The sequence below is a fragment of the Trachinotus anak genome, unplaced genomic scaffold, assembly GCF_046630095.1.
Source record: "Trachinotus anak isolate AG129_WGS33_773 ecotype Australia unplaced genomic scaffold, CSIRO_AGI_Tana_v1 ptg000011l, whole genome shotgun sequence".
Taxonomy (NCBI): Eukaryota; Metazoa; Chordata; class Actinopteri; order Carangiformes; family Carangidae; genus Trachinotus; species Trachinotus anak.
Window position 1 is genome coordinate 10,472,522 of NW_027273862.1, and position 16,854 is coordinate 10,489,375.

Consider the following 16,854-nt stretch of genomic DNA (forward strand, 5'->3'; position numbering starts at 1 on the left):
AGGCTCACGTAGAGTCAAGCTGATTTTTCCTTAAATCATTTCTCTGTGTAAATGAAGGCAGGCTGAGTGAATGCTCTAAGTCAGATCTGTCAGAGAGAGTCTGCAGGAGGGACTCTGGCAGAAACATGCACTCATGCATCAGGTTATGAGGCAAACTTGCCGATGAAAATCTACAGCTGGGTTCCACATGGCCTCTGTTAGTATCGGAGAAGACATGACGATCATTGCACAGTCTTTTTTCAGCCTGCCTGATGTGTGCTTGTTGGAAGTGTGTGCCACTGAGGGAGAGGCATGATGGTGGAAATTATTCTTTGCTTTAAATGGCTGGGGAGTAGAATAAAAAAAATTGAAGTGCATGATGACAATACAAAAGACTGTCTTTTTACTTATCTTTTCTACTGAAGCTTAAACGCCAGAGGGAATCAAAATATTTACACCTAAAAAAAGAAAAAATGAGTTTAATCGCCCCTCACTATGGCACAAAACAGTTCCGGCACACATGTACAAGGCAGAGCTCACACATGGACACACATCTTGAAAAGGAAGCTACCTGTGAGAAATAAAGCCAGTTATGATAATTATCCACCTGGTTGGAGGTGTGAGTGACAGAGACTACACATCTGCTGTCTGCCTGTGTATGAGAGAGAGTGAGAGAGAGAGTGAGAGAGAGAGAGAGAGAGAGAGAGAGAGAGAGAGAGAGAGAGAGAGAGAGAGAGAGAGAGAGAGAGAGAGAGAGAGAGAGAGAGAGAGAGAGAGAGAGAGAGAGAGAGAGAGAGAGAGAGAGAGAGAGAGCCTGGCAAAGGCTTGAGGCCGGCAGGTGATGCATCTCTGTCGGCAGCAGCTCCGACGCAGGTGTCGGGTTTCATGCAGAGAAGAGGAGAGAGGCAAACAGTTGTCCCACACTCTCCCTCTTATCTAACACAGAACTTGCTGGTGATGCCTTACTCAACTTAACATGCTACAGAGTCACATGTGTTAATTTATTGTTATGACCTTGTTGTCGTGTTTTTGCAACATGAAAAATTTATGGAGAAGCTTCCGAGAACGAAAACCAGGAGCGGAAATGGACCTGGGATCAATTCAACCTCTTAACCAGGCGAGCGAATCAATTTGAAATCTGAGGCCAAACCACCGTCACCCCTCCAACCTTCAGCACAATTTGTCATACAGAAATCAACTTTGATGGGCACTCGAAAACAACGAGGGGTCATATGAGACTTGACGTTTATGAGTCACAACCTTCGCTCCATGCCACATTTCAGTTCTCTTAAAGACCATGGCTTTTGTTTTCTGCTCAGAATATGGTTTCATCCTTTAACATTACTCTGACAACTCTATTGGTACTTGAGGATGTGCTCAAATACAGGTTGCCATGGATACAAAGGCTGGTTGTGGCCTTACCAATATCTGATCAGTTGTATAAGGCATGGAAATGAGAAAACTGTGGAATTCAACTGATACTTGTAGCTTTATATATTTGTGGATTGAAGCTGCTTGTGGCTGATGTGTTCCACTGATATTCACTTTCATTACAAATGCTCATTATTATTTTAAAAGCTAAGTCAAATCATTCAGTGTTTATCAGTGATGTTCATGTCAAGGTGCAAAGTCTGTGAAAATACATCCAGATAATGATGGGATGGGAACCTAAAACCTTCCATTAAAACTAAATTCTTTTGGTTGGGTTTGTAGCTTCTGAGAGCAAAGTGAACCAGCTTTCATTGCACGTAACGCGGACCCACACCTGGAAAAAAACCTTTAAAACTCCACCCCTGATGGGGTTAATACCTGTGATTTTTTTTTTTATATGCGGAGCAACTGTGATTACTGTGATTACAACTGTGACTTTCAACAACTCTGATTAACAGTATTGCCTTACTCCATTATTCTTAATCCAAAGTGCCTGTTACATATTGCCTCTGGCCATGACAGAGGATGAACACATCAAACCCTCACTGTGCAAACACAGAAGAAACACAGGTGTCTATTGACATGCTTTCCAGGCGCTAACCTGCAATGATGCATGCCTGCATCAAATACACAACTAATAAGCATGAAGAGGACAATGACTAAACACCTGATAAAGTACCGAGTTGGGCTACATTCACTTCTGCCTGCAGCCAGTATATATCACTTAATGCATTAAATGCTTTACTCTTCTACTGCTTTACTGATATTGCTTCCTTACTTTCTCTCTAATGAAGGGCTGCAGCTTGCAGAACTGTGTCACATGCTCCACTTAAGTGCTGATAATGTGGAATGTGTACACTATTAAACCAACATCTTGTGCAGTAATAAATCCACATCGAGTCAGTTTCACCACTCTGGAGCTGCAAGATGCTGACACACAGTAGGTGGACTTTGCAGCAGCAGTAATGCATCACAGGTTAATCGTGAGCACTTGTTAAAAAAAAAAAAAGTGTCAACCAAGTTTTCCTGTAATTTTGTGATGATATACAGATCAGTTATACGCCAACACTGACAGCCAGTTGTCTACAAAGCACGTTCTCCTTAATATTGATTCAGATCTCACATGACGGCACAGATTCTCTCTAAATGCACTCACTGCTACACGAACGCACTTTAAGTACGCTGAGTAACATCCATCCGTGACACAGAAATGCAAGCGTCACCAAACCAGACGAAGACCACCCTGCCAGATAGATCTTATGAAAATGTGACTCCCGGCAGACAGCCGGAGCCTGAGCATGTGTCGCCCCTGTACACGCTATAGTATGGGTCGAAACAGAAAATTTCCCTCCCTAAAAAAAAAACAATATACTGTGAACATAAGTGGAAAAATGCACATTACAAAAACCAACTAACGACATTTAATCAAGCACTGTACAAATATGAGGTAGTTGTACTTCAAAAAATATCTCCCTGTTTGCAAGGTTATTTCTGGTCAGGACTGGTGGTATTTTTGGTCATTGGTACCCATGTCACATTAACACTCCTAAGCCCTGAAGTTTCATGGGCAAATTGTAAGAAGATGGGGAATCAATAAAACCTGCCATGTACAAAAGATCCACCTAATCTCTGCACTTTTAAAAGTTGTTGGGGGGGATTGTGTTTCTTGAGGGTGAGTCTGGTTTGGTATAAGGCCAGGGATCATTCTGGATTTAGTCAGAGCCGTTTGCTAAAAGTAGTCTCTGATTTGGATACTGTACGGGTGAATCATATTTGCAATAAAAATCTATTTGGGTGAGTATCAGGTGACGATCATGTTAGTGACAGTGAGGACAGTGTTATTACTTGGCGCCATTGCTGCTAGATTAAAGTGTTTGCATTGTTCCAGGTACAATCACAGTGAAGCGTGAGAGCATGACTGCAGGGCAAAGGGGAAAAGGCAGTGACTGGTTTTATCAAATACACATCAATATTGTCCAATTTGAAGGAATCAGATCAGATTTCAGAGGCTTCGAGTCCAAGATCAATATTCAAGAGTTAACAACAACCGTAATGGATGTGCTGGTGTAAACTGGGTCAAACCTTTTGAACAGCATCACAATATTTTAGCCACCTCATTGCAGAAAAAAAAAAAAAAAAAAAAATTAACAACATCAACATAATAAACACAGGTATCATTTGAGGATAGAAAAAAAAAAAAAAAGATCCTAAGGGGCAACCCATGATAGCCGCCTTGATTTGAATGCCAAGGAGGCCAGTGGGTTTGTGGACACCAAGGCCTGTTCTATTTGGCAGCGCTGAAGTTGGGATTACACAACCCTCCCGATGGCACGGCCACTCCGCCTGGAAAAACAGGTGATTCACTGCACCAACCAGCTGCTGTGGGGATGGCCTCAGTCATGCCCCCCCACCCCCCTCCTCCCACACACACACACACACACCCCCCACAACACCGCACAACACCTCCACCCCTCCACCCCCGCCACCAGCAAGTCACTGCTTACCAGTAAAATGTCCATCAGTGGAAGGAATGCAGTGATCATGTGGAAGAGTTGGGGTGAGATGTCGTCAGGAGCCAGTCATTTTCCAAGCTTAGTAAGGGCCACTGAGACCACTTCTCATAAAATAAATGAGCGGCAAGTTGACAGACTGAATGATTAGTCACACTGCAGCCCTGAGGCTTAAATCTCCCGGACTCACTGACATTTCACTTCCAGCATGGACCTGCACCAAGCCATTGGTTTGCCAGATGAAACAGAATTTAACAACACTTTCTTGTGATTAATCGGGCTGGCTGTGAATACCCAAAATCCACACCTCACTTCCTACAAGCTTGAAAGAGGGCTGTAAATGTTTGTATTTCTCACAAACAAAAGAGGACGCAGCCAGCTGGGATTCACGATGCAAAACAATGGATAAAACAAAGGAGCTGCACCAGCATCTCAGCTCTAAATCAGGCGCTGTATAGGAGTGGCAATGGTGGCAAAGTTAACACCATCAAACCCAGGGGTCACAGGTTGATCCTTGGAGATGTAGCAGAACTCCTTCTGTCAAGCTCTCAGGTAACTTTCCAAGAAAATAAAATAACAACTCAAATATATTAGCGTCAAGCAAGTCGGTTTCACTTACTTCTAAATATCTAAAAACTGTCTAAGTGTGACATCCCCTCCTTGTTTAGCTTGTTTCAGGAGCAGATTAACCACATCCTCTACAGTCAGCGTGGAGAGCTGAGTAACAGACCCAGCTGTCATCAGCTCTGACAGACCTTTTCGAACTGCAGGTAACACAGCCCTGCTCATAAATAACGGTGACTCAGTAATTCCACAGATGTGACCGCTGAGTTTACAGTCACCACTGTGAATAAAGTCTGTGTCAACCACAGCTGCAGTGGTACAGATGCAGTGCACCGTACTGTACAGCAAGCAAAATGGTACAATATACACGGTATTCAAATGCACATGATTCCTTATGTGTAGTGGGCTTCATGCCACAGCTCAACACGATGCAGCCGAGGACATTTAAAGTCTGGTTGACAACATTTAAGACTACATTAAAAAAAAAAAAAAATTCATAATCAAATAAATGTGCAATGATCTGTTACACTGATCAGTCTGGGACTGAATCTGGGTGCAGTCCCAGTCGGAGGAGTGACTGCGGAGTCGATCGTGAGTGGGGCCCACTGGCCCAGATCCAGAGGAATACACTCTCTGTCAGGAACGTCTAAACACGAGGCTGGTCGTACTGGAAATGAACCTCTTTAGCCTCTTTAGCTCTGACACACTTTCCTCTCTTCAGTAAAAACACAGCCAAGCTGTTTGGTTGCACTTAAAGGTCTATACAATTAATTGATGTAGTTGGCAAGAGAGTGGCTGACATAAAAAAGATGTGCGGGTTCCAGTTTAGTGTTTTATTCCTTTTGGCCGAGGATATAAACCTAAAATTGTGCCAGCAACAAAAAAGAAGCTATTTTTGATCTTAATAAATAACATAATTAGGTTTTCAGCTGTCCAATCAATAGCAAAACTCTAAGTCATTTATACATGTCAAAGAATAAAATGAGGTGCTACAGCATGTCTGACAATAACTGAATTGCTTCCAAAATGAGCTAATTATGCATAGAAAGCTGTTTTGCTGATAGACAAAGAAGCAGTCTGACCTGTCTATTGACACCGAAATGCTGCAATAAAAACATAAAGCACCCAGTTTGAAAAAGGGGGTTTGAAAGTCTACTTTGGGTTATTATGATCACCAATCATCACAAAAGCAGAAATATGGAAAAAGTGTACCGCAAAAGAAAAAATATATTTTTCAGCTAAATACTTTTTTTTTTTTTTTTTTTGCCAAAGAAAGCTTTTAAAACCAAGAACGACAGTTACGTAGCACTGATTCATTTAGACAACAAAAGCTGCTGCATTATGTAAACACTGTATCAAGAATCACTTCTAGTGTTTTGTCCCACCACAGTCTCATGAGCTGTGTCCACGCTTGACCAATCAGCCGTGAGCAAACGGCTCAGATTTGTCAACGGACTGGACAGTGGACAGCCGGCTGAGGCTGGGATAACACTGCCTGAGCGTAACGACAACAGATACGGGGCAAAGCAAAACACAGTTCAAGACTTCAGCCCTACTTAGCTGAGCCTGAGATACAAGGTTAACAAAGCCTGAAATACTCAGTCTCGTCCAGCAGACAACAACCTCACGAGTTATGCCTTTGTTTCCTGGCACCTTAAACCATATCCAAGCACATTAAACTGAGAGCAAAGCACCCTTTTTTTTTTTCTTTTTTTTTTCTGTAATCTTATATATTAGCTCTATACTCAATGCACATTGAGATCTGGCTGTTCACTGAAGCACGGCATGAGACAAGTCAACATTAGAGCTCATTAATCGTTGGAAAACGAAAACACACAGCAAATGTAAGCTCATTTGTGGAGTGGAGCATGGCCACAGTGAGAGGCTGGGCACCAGATGCTGCCGGTTAATTGCCCTCTGAAAGTAGCTCACTGGCTCAGCTTGAGAATGTACATTATCGTACGCTGTCAAAGGAGAGATGCAGATGCGTGTGGAGGCGCAGTTCACAGATTGTTTATTATCTGAAAGTAACTAGCAGCTTCTTTAGCATCCACTGAGGAGACTGCATGGTAATCGATAAACAACACCTGGCGAGCGGCTCTAACCCGGGTATGTTAACGCACACAGAGAAGAAGCAGATGATTCAGTTTCAGCAGCACCCAGAACTAAAAGTGTGTTTCATAAGGTGAGGTGATTATGACACAGGTCCAACACCCCGCTTTCACTGTGTTTGCGCGATTGTGTTAGTCGAGAGAGTGAATCATAAAGACAAAAAAAAAAAAGAGGAACCATATAAAGATGCTTCCTTCCCAATTCCTGAACCTGAGCTGTACACTACTCTCCCTGTATGGATGGGATGTGCTTGCTGTCAGCGCGGTGTGGCCTGGATCAGGTTGAACCCTTTGTAAAATACGAACAAATACATGATGCCACAGGATCTTTTTTTAATGGCCTAACTTGACCGTCAATCATAAAAATAGACGAATAAAGAAATGTAGGAATAACACTTCCTACGCTAGTTGTCCTAGTGCCACCTCTCGAAATCAAAGCCTTGCATACTGTACACGGTGCATTTTTACTAGTGGAACTCTCCAGTGTGACATGTTGCCAGATTGCTGACGTCTTGTTAACGGCTAATGTTACACCTTTGCTGCTCTAAAACAGTAGTGGCCGACGGCTGCACAGTGTGATTTCCTGTGAAGGCTACTGTTTTAGAGCTACAAAGAAGAATTGATTTGACTGACATTTTATCCAGGAGCGCTATAAACTATTAAGTTTATGAATAAATTATGTGGTATCGGATCAGTGCACAGACTCACGTACTCGCTGATACCAGATACTGTATATTCAGCAGTATCAGGGACATTTCTGATACTAGTATCGGTATTGGAACAACCCTAGAACCACACAGACAAAAAGTCAAACCATAAGTACATGAAAATACAGAGAAGTTGCTGCTGTAATAAGAGCAGCTGAAAAAAAAAAAAAAAGCAAAGAGCCTGCAGGGTTAAAACTGTCATGAAGAAAGGTTCCCGCCTTTATCTCTGACACTCTGTTTCCAGACTGCCCCTTATCATGATCACGTCCTGCCAAGACAAACATGCAGCACACATGACGGAGCACACCGTTACGACAGTACACCTCCACTGACACTGAGGCAAGGCAGCACGTCTCCAGTACAGCTTGGTACAGCTTGACAGTGCGTTACCAGCCACACTTAATGTAGTACAAGAGCCAGGAGCATTTACACAATGAATGTGAATTTCTGTGAGGTGGAACACATTAACCTGTTCTCTGGCTACAAGTGTGCGTCGACACAATCCACTACATCATGACATTCAAAGTGCAGCCTTTTCCGTTACAATTATTCAAAAGTGTGATTTCAGCTACTTCTCTCTCATGGAAAAGTGGTGCTGCACACCATCTGTGGCGATGAAAATACGTACATGCATGTATGAAGTAATTCCTGGGGGAGAGGCCTTGGACATTTTTCACTCTGTCCCCTGCTAACAGATTATTTGAGAGCCATTCTCTCACAATATGCATCGGTGTCGCCGTTATCAGCTTCTTACCTTATCGCTGAGGGAAATGCAGCCTCGGATGTGTGCTGATCTTCACAGCTGAAAAGACAAATTGTGGACATCTGTGAGACACATGTACAGAATATGTATATATAGCTTTACATACAAATTATTTGCTTCTAAATGTAACCAATGGATTCCCATGAAGAGTGTTACTGCTCCACAGAGATCTGCAGGCACAAAATGCTCAGCCCTGTATTTTTAGATATTTGTAACAGGCTATGCCATATGTGGCAAGCAGCACACGAGGATGAGACACACTCAAGGCAAAAGAAAAAGAAGATATGCAAAGTAGTTAAAAGCTTACTGTCGGGAATAAGGAGACAATAAACAGCTGGTTAAGTAGAGGTATGCAAATGTAAAAAAAAAAAAAAAAAAAAAAAAAAAAGCACAATCATCAAATGCAGCAAAGATATTACAGTTGAGTCTCTTTACCCCGTGAATATTTTCAGAGCTAAAATGAAGAGCTCCAAAAACACAAGAGCGCTCCAATGCAAATAATGTTTTTCTAAGCACACAGGAACATACAGCGTGCAGAGCATATAAATTATGAAATAGTGAAATATCATGTTATGATTGCATTGTTAAATAATTCAACACATAATATATGCTCAAGTTTGTTTCCATGTCACATGATGCGGAACGTACACTGAAAAAATATCAAGCTCCCACTTCAGTGGGCAGTTTCTAACTTGTTATAGGTGGTTGAGCTCGGGTCAGTGCCTACTTGCTGGTGCCCTGGACAAATATTTACTCTGACATTTTGTATTTGGATATTTGTACAGGACATGAAGGCATTTTTCTAGTTGTCCGTACAGTCTACATTAAACTCCATCAATATATATATATATATATATATATATACACATACACACACATGTGTATATATATATATACACCCTTCTGTGCTTTAAAACACTGAGACCTGCTCCCGGTGCACAATGCTGTGACATCTACAGAGCTGCATGTGGAAATAAACAGGGGTGGCACTTTGTATTAACGGTCTGAAATGGACAGAGGGAATCATGGACTGTTAGGAGCAGAGCCTCTTTGGCTGGGCATCAATTCTGAACAGTTTGCACCACACATTGAAAGTGCTCCTTGTTGAAAGCTACATTTTTGTTCATTATGGGGTCAGTTAATATCAGTGCACTGAGACACAACACCACCATCATGAAACTCAGCTCATGAGGCTGCAGGATTGTAGCTGCAGCAGTAACACTGACTCCTGCTGAGTCAGTTCAGCTTTATGGAGCATGTGCCTTGAACTGAGGGAAAGTTTTAAACGTCAAAAAAAAAAACAACAAACTGCAATAACAATGACAAAATGAATTAATTAATATTTCATTATCACCATCATCATCATTGTTATGAAGTAAAATAAACTGTCTGGCTATTTCTAGTGAACTGACATTAAATGTTACATTCTGACAGCAACATTTGTAACACTGATATGTAACCGACCTGAGTTATTAATGCTAATAAGCTAAAGCTGGCAAAATCCTTTCACCTCATACGCCTTGTTCAGACTGTGGTAATATGTGTTATAGCCTGACTGAAACTATGGATCTTTGCATTTGAAGGCTGCACTGTTTCAAACTGATTTAGTTCTTAAATCGTAAAAGACCAACTGCTAAATATCATTCCAGCATGCTCTATTATAATGAGTGAAGAGGGAAAACAACAATTACTGCTATACCCCAGCTACAGCACGGCCTGCAGTCAGCTTGGTATATGTGGTATTTTGCTGCACTTAAACTTTCCAAATGTTCTGAACCACAGTAATCAATAGCAGGACAACCGGGATAGTTCACAATAGGCCGGCTGTCCAGAGCCACAGTTAATGACATGGGCTGCAGCAGCTCCACTGACAGGCTGGAGACTGATGGGGGACGAGTGAGAGACACTCTCAAGGTGGATCATTGGATGGAGAAGCAACACACAGCAAACACTCACTGTCATGCAGGACCTCTTTCCCCCGGGAGGATTTTGCACGCACTGCACTTCCACCAACACACACAAACACACTCAACAAGATGTGCCATAAGCAATAATGCATCAGCCGTGCACACCCACACACAGGTGAAGTGTACGCTTTGACAAACAGCACAGGTGTGACAGGATTAAGAGTTTTTCTCAGGGAAAACAAGACGGCAGCATCTTAATCCAGCCGAGAGCAAAGAATCCCAAACAATGTAACGTTAGAGGGTCGAATCCAAACAGCTGCATTCTGATGAAAGCAAACACTGTCCGGTGGAGCCTGCTGTCCCTAACGATCTCTATCCGGCCTCTGATTACCTGCTTACTCATCAGACTCCGTCAGAGCTCAGCCTCAGCTCTGGCAGCTCGCAGCAACAACCTGTCCCTGGAGCGTCATTGACTCGCTGACATTGGCAGGGAGCAGGAAAAGGTTTTAGGTTTCTCACTAGGAGGTAAATGATTCACACAATGACTCACTTTTCAAATTGCACTGAGGAGGTCAAAAAAAATGACAGGCTCCATTTGGATTCGTCATTAAAAGACCAATAGTGAAAGGTTCGGGAAAGCGACGCCAATCAGAGTCCTGCAGGGTGTAACTCTTTCTCCGTGCTATTTTTCATTTAGTCCAGGGGAACATCTACGTGTGTGCAGAGGTGTTTATAGTGTTTCAGTTGGATGATCTCATCGTAATTAACACATCTTCTCTTTTCAGCCTTCGTATGTGTAAAACAGGCTGGACATTTAGCTGCTTTGTGCTAGTGGCGGCTCATATCTAGGCCTCAAGCCGCTAACCTTAACATTAACTCACTAATTTGAAACTCCACCTCCAAGGTTTTTTGTTTCAAACTTGCAGTCTTTGTCCCCAACCAACACTGACTCAAATGACATCACTCGAGGCTATTTATCAGACTTGGTGCAGCTCGCTCAGGAGTCACAAAAAGGCTTTTGCAATTTAATAAATAATATTTCGATTCATTGTTCAGCGCTATATTGGACCCACCTCAAATATTAGAGGGAAACATTCTCACTTCTCTCTTGAGAAGAGATTAAAATGATCTGACAATGGAGAAATGTGATGCCTTTTTGCCTCCAGGAAAACTAACCTGAGAACCTGAATTACACAAAACACACTTGAGGAGAGGGGAACCTAATCTGACACAACTAAATTTGCATTCCTGTAATTCTTCTTTCTGAGCCTGGGGGCGGGGTTCGCTTTGAGCAAAGTTCCACATGTTTACTTTAGGACACACCACGTAGAGGTGTGAGAGAACGCAGACGCCAGTGGTGGCTTTGTGCTTAAAAAACGAAATCAGCTCTCATCATATTTTGTTAGATAACTCTAGTTTAAAAAAAAAAAAAAAAAAAAAAAAAAAAAAGACAGGAAATAAGGCTGGTGAAAAATTCATTGAATAAGGAAACTCCTCTGGCTCCCTGGGCTTTTCAGAGGTGGGGTGCAGGGGCACATTGCCACTGGCAATCTTTGGAAGCACAATGTACCACTGGAGACTTCATTGTCCTGCAGTTTCATTAATCACACAATGCAGAAGGAGGACAGAGAGGGGACAGCTCAGACAATATGGTGCCTGGGAAACACTCAACTCCAGCCCCAAAAATGAAGCTTTAATAAATCCGCCCGCTACGACGTCGCAACATCTCACACCATCAACACAGCTGGATTACTTACACACACACACACACACACACACACACTGAAACGGCAACTCATGTTATTTACCAAAGGCATGTGTGTCAGTGCACGAGGGAGGGAGCGAGGGCGATAAAATAAAACACAGCATCTTAGCATATGAAACATAAAAAATTCATCCATCTACCTGAAACATAAATTTGAATTCACTACATTAAGCTGATTTATCGCACACACAGTTGTCGCCACTGAGCCGCTCCACCAAAAAGGAAATAAACTGGGTGCTACATGCTGAAGGCCACCTCAAAGATCAATGGCAGCTGTTCCCAGAGAGGAGAGCATTACTCATTCCCATCCACATTTCCCCCCAAAACTCTTTATAGTTTGGCACAAACATTTGTATACAAACCTGCTCCTCTCATGGCAATAGTTTGAAATTTGGAAAACACACTAACTTATCTATTTATTTATTTATTTACTTATTTTTTGCTGGGAGTCAGATGAGAGAATCAATACCACTCTCTTATCTGTGTATCAATTCAAAATATAGCTATAGGCAGGAGACAGTTAGCTTAGCCAGCCAGCCTGGCTCTGTTCAAAAAGTAAGAAAAGTAATCCATTTAAAACCACAGAGTGTTAAGTTGGACTCCACTGCCACTGAGTTTTGACAACATCGGAGCCGATTGCAAATTATAATATGCCATGAAGTGTCTAATTTTTGCACCACATCAGGGGAAATCCTGCGTCACATGAACCTGGGCCAGAGAACTTTAAGTTACATTCCCTCCTCATGTGCAATGAAGCTTTTCTGAAATCCATCCAAATTTTGAACCTCGTTGAATCATCCCTTAATTTCAGTACACATTAGTCTGCCGGCTCAGGGCAGTCATTCTGCTGGGACATAAAAGTCTCTGCAACCGCATCCCTGAGGCATTCAACTGTGGCATCAAGAACAATCCAATCATTTCATTCCCCCAACATCAGCAAACCTCTCCTCCATCAGCTTCACAACAGCTGCATCAACGAAACCCAACACTGCAACCTGAAAAAAAAATAAAGAAATCCCTTAAAATGCAGCGACATCTCTAAACCACCGGAAGGACTGAAAATAATTTCGCTCTTGCAGCATTTTGAGGAGTTAACGCCGAGAGGTAAACAAACTCAGGATGATGCTGCTGCTGCATTCTAGTTATCCGTAGCAGGGGATTAAAGGACCGAAACCATGACAAACATCGCAGCTCAGCCTTGGCAGCGCAGACTGACCAAATCCCACTGACTGACTGTTATCTTCCGCCACTCACATGGATAAGTAGCAGGCCCAGATATGCAATTAGCTTAATGGGTCCATGGGATCTGGGCTTAATTAATGCAGGTGGGGAGAAGTTCTTTGTGTGGTAGGGGACTCATTACCCGCTGCCCACTCTCGGAGCCACCTGTCTAGAACTGCACTCATCATATAGAGTTGATTACCCTCTAGAACAGACTTACAGGAAAGTAGGAGTAGAAAAGGCGCTATTGCAAAACACAACATGCAAAATATAAGGGCTTCCAGACTCCCCAGCACCTGAGTGAGGCAGATACTGAAACATTTCAGTGCAGATATCAGCTATTTCACTCAAATCACAGACAGAGGAAGAGATTCAACCATTTTAAGCTAATGACACCAGCCTTCACCAGACCCCAGCGGTGCACCGCGCCCAATAACAATAATATCTCCATCTTTGCAAACACAAACCATCCGCTCTCGCTGTGTTTGTGTGAGTTAGCAATATATTTTCTACAGCAGCACAGACTGCAAGGAAGTCTTGTAACAACAATCCCATCCTGCATCAAGAACCCTAAAGAAAATAACAGATGAGTCATTCAGTGATCATGAAGGTTTTCTTTTAGCTGCGTCACTGCACACAGAGTAAGACAGGGTAACATCATGTGATGATAAACCCGTACAAACCGAGTGTTGTCTTATTAAAAACTAACTGATGTAAACAGTGACCGTTTTATTTTCCACTGAAGAAATTGTTCCTATGTAACAGTCTGTGAAACTAAATAGCAATCCAGTTTTCTTCTTAATTTTTTTGTCTCCAAGAGAATGAACACAAATGCATTTACTGTGTGACCTAGGTGATATCACACAGACAGTGATCATTTCTGCATAAGATATCTAAAACGTGTGTGTAAAGAAGGGATTTCAAGTTCAAGTACACTTATACAAACAAGAAGAGAAATCAATGTGCAGAACATGTAACTTAAAAAATAAAAAAATAAAAGCCTATTAACGCCTACATTTCATTTCATTCATGAATAACTACCAATGTCACCAACAGATTAATCTACAGCTCTTTCTCTTTGGGGTTGGGAATCTCACTCATTATTATTTTGGTGGGGGGTGGGAGTTTAAGGACATCTGGAGAACAGCTGTTGCTTTGCATCACATACAAGCACACACCCACACATGCACACACACACGCACGCATGCACACACACACACACACACACACACACACACACACACACACACACACACACCAACCCACACACACACACCCACCAACCCACACACACACACACACACACACACACTGAGTTGAGGTTAAGGGGTCAGAAGCCCTGTTTCCAGACATACCATTTAATCTGGTCAAGGTATGGACAATCTCTGGAAATCAAACACCACACAGCCACATTTACACACAAAAATAGGCACACTCACAGACACACACACACACACAGACGACAGAGCCCTTCTCGACTGTCTTCTATACAAGGCAACTATTCGACCCTCTCTTGGGAGGGCAGAGATTCTCAATGATCAGTCCTGCCCTTCCACAGAAGTGAAGGGGGTGGTGGTGACACAGCTACTAATTCAATTACACTGACCATGAATGGAATGGGGCAGACAAGCAACAGTGTGTTTACATTTGTGATTTACATGTGGTTTACAGTTTTTTTACTAGCTTGTGAGTGGGGCCCTGCATGAGTGTGCATGTGCTTGTGACTGTGTGTGTGTCGTACTGCTCTTTGGCTGAACACTGTAAACTAATGTGAGACAAGATGAAGTGAGAGAGTTTCATAGTCCCTCTGACAAGCACATAAAGGTGAAAAACACGTTCTCCCAGGTTAGCTGGAAGAGTCTGCAGTAGATTGCTATTAGAGCAGAACATGAGTGCAGACTTTGTGGATTATAAATATTTTCTGGGCTTGAAAGCTGAAGTTAACTGGTGTAAAAAGCAAGAGGTACAGAGGATGGAAGACACTGTGCAAAAGGAAACAAAATTGGAAATCAGGGGATTATCTGAGATGTTCTTTAGAGCCTTAAAACAAATTTACATACCATTTTCACAGACTGCTTTCTGAAGCCTACATTCTGCACTAATATTCCCTGGAAATTGCATTTTACAATATTCCTCTCCTCTGTGGCAGTAAATAAAATGACAGCAAGTCAGGCCCACTTACCATCCAGTGAGCAACCACAATAACAACTGACAATGACAAAAGCACGTTCCTGCTCGACATTTGCTGGTAATTAAATTTGAACAATAGGCCTACATGAAACATTACAATTTTTGGAAAGAGCTGAAATTTACTGAACATAAATACAGTCCATTAACCGTTTAAAGAGTTTATAATGTTAGCATGCACACCTTTTTCAGGACACATAAACAAGATTTTCAGTCGGTTGGCAATTTCCCTCGCCATTACAGCCAGACTTTCCAGCTGAAATGATTTACTTGTGGTGCATTTATTACCCATTTCCTGTTAGTTACTCATTAACCAGCACCCCTCCCTGGGAGTAATGCTGCCCTGCAGAATTCCCTTTGAATGTTTGACCCGAAAGGCGGGTCATGTCCTCTGCCACCATCATGAGGGATGAGGAAAGCAGCCTTGACAGAACACAGAGAGTTGCGGGAAGAGACCGTCACCATCATCATGGAGGAGGATGTCACGCAGCAGACTGGGTTTAAATTACACTGATCGCCACCACATGTAATTGCGCAGTCATTAAGGTCACGGAGCTTCAGGCCTTTTCCCTCTTTATTGTCTTACAATTAAAAAACATAAAGAAAATCAATCTAGTTGGAATAAAAGCTTCATTTAAGTTGGTAACTGGGAAAGTAGAAGACCTGCACACATGCAGCTTCTACAGGGATTTGAATCATTTCTTATACCTCAGGAGACATATTCAAATATATATAAAAAAAAAAAGCTGCCAAACCCAGCTGAGCTGAAAGCTTGGGACCCCGTCCAATGTTTCAACCAGGTCCTGCAGGTTGTGGAGATACCAGCTGCCAAGCAGTTGTGGCATAGCAGAGCAGCTTGAATCGAATCCCACTCTCACACTGCATGGTAGAGTATGATACATGCTGTGCTCTGGTTACACTGCCTGGTCATTTTGCATGAACCCCTACACCACCGGGAGCTGAGATTTGAATGTGGATGTAAAATTAAGCTGTATTGTAGCTCGGGGTTGGCATCAATATTCCTGTCAGGACCACATATGTGTGAATAGTTGAAGTAAAGCTACTGTGTATTGGAAATTGGCTCCATATCTGGTAACAACAGGCAGTTTTGATAGTACACTGCTGAAATAAATACAGCCACTAAGCTGCAGATTCAATATCCAAACTAGAAATATTATCGCTCTGGCAACGGAAAAGGCACCACAGTAAATGAGAACGCTGTAGAAGTTCTTTTTGAAAAGTAGTACTACTCACCCATTCGATCAATAAGACAAACTCAGGCAAACACTTATGTACATGTGTGCTGCCAGTGTGCTCACTCTTGAACTCATCCTGACAAATGAGCCGGAAAAAATGTACATGCAGCCCTCAGAAGTGAGTACATCATTTACAAGACACAATAAATCATCAAAGCCCAGTTTAAAAGGCAGTGTCTCAGAATGGCAGGCCTGCAGATTAGGAGGGGCCGGCCCTCTTCATGCGTTACCGACCTAATCTTCTTTTGCATCTCAGCCGTGGAGATACAGGAGTCCTCTAATCCTCTTGTTGGGTGGACAGCTGCAAGCAGACGTTTAACTGTCTGCTACTGTAGCTCCAGCCGCTCTGGCCTTGAAAACCCAATTTAGTCAACAGCTATATGGACTGACGTACATTTTAATTAGGATAAGCACCGCTTTGCCGTTCCTTATCTTTTCCATTAGCTGCTTTTG

General features: G+C 42.5%; 1 protein-coding gene across 2 annotated transcripts in view; it reads right to left on the reverse strand.

The window, feature by feature from the left end:
• Nucleotides 1-16,854, reverse strand: part of tln2a (talin 2a) — a 91,741-nt gene that overhangs the window by 61,773 nt on the left and 13,114 nt on the right. For both annotated transcript variants that reach the window (XM_071488162.1, XM_071488163.1), the window contains exon 2: nucleotides 8,057-8,104. The gene's annotated coding sequence lies outside the window, so the exon portion shown is untranslated. The remainder of the gene's footprint in view (nucleotides 1-8,056; nucleotides 8,105-16,854) is intronic.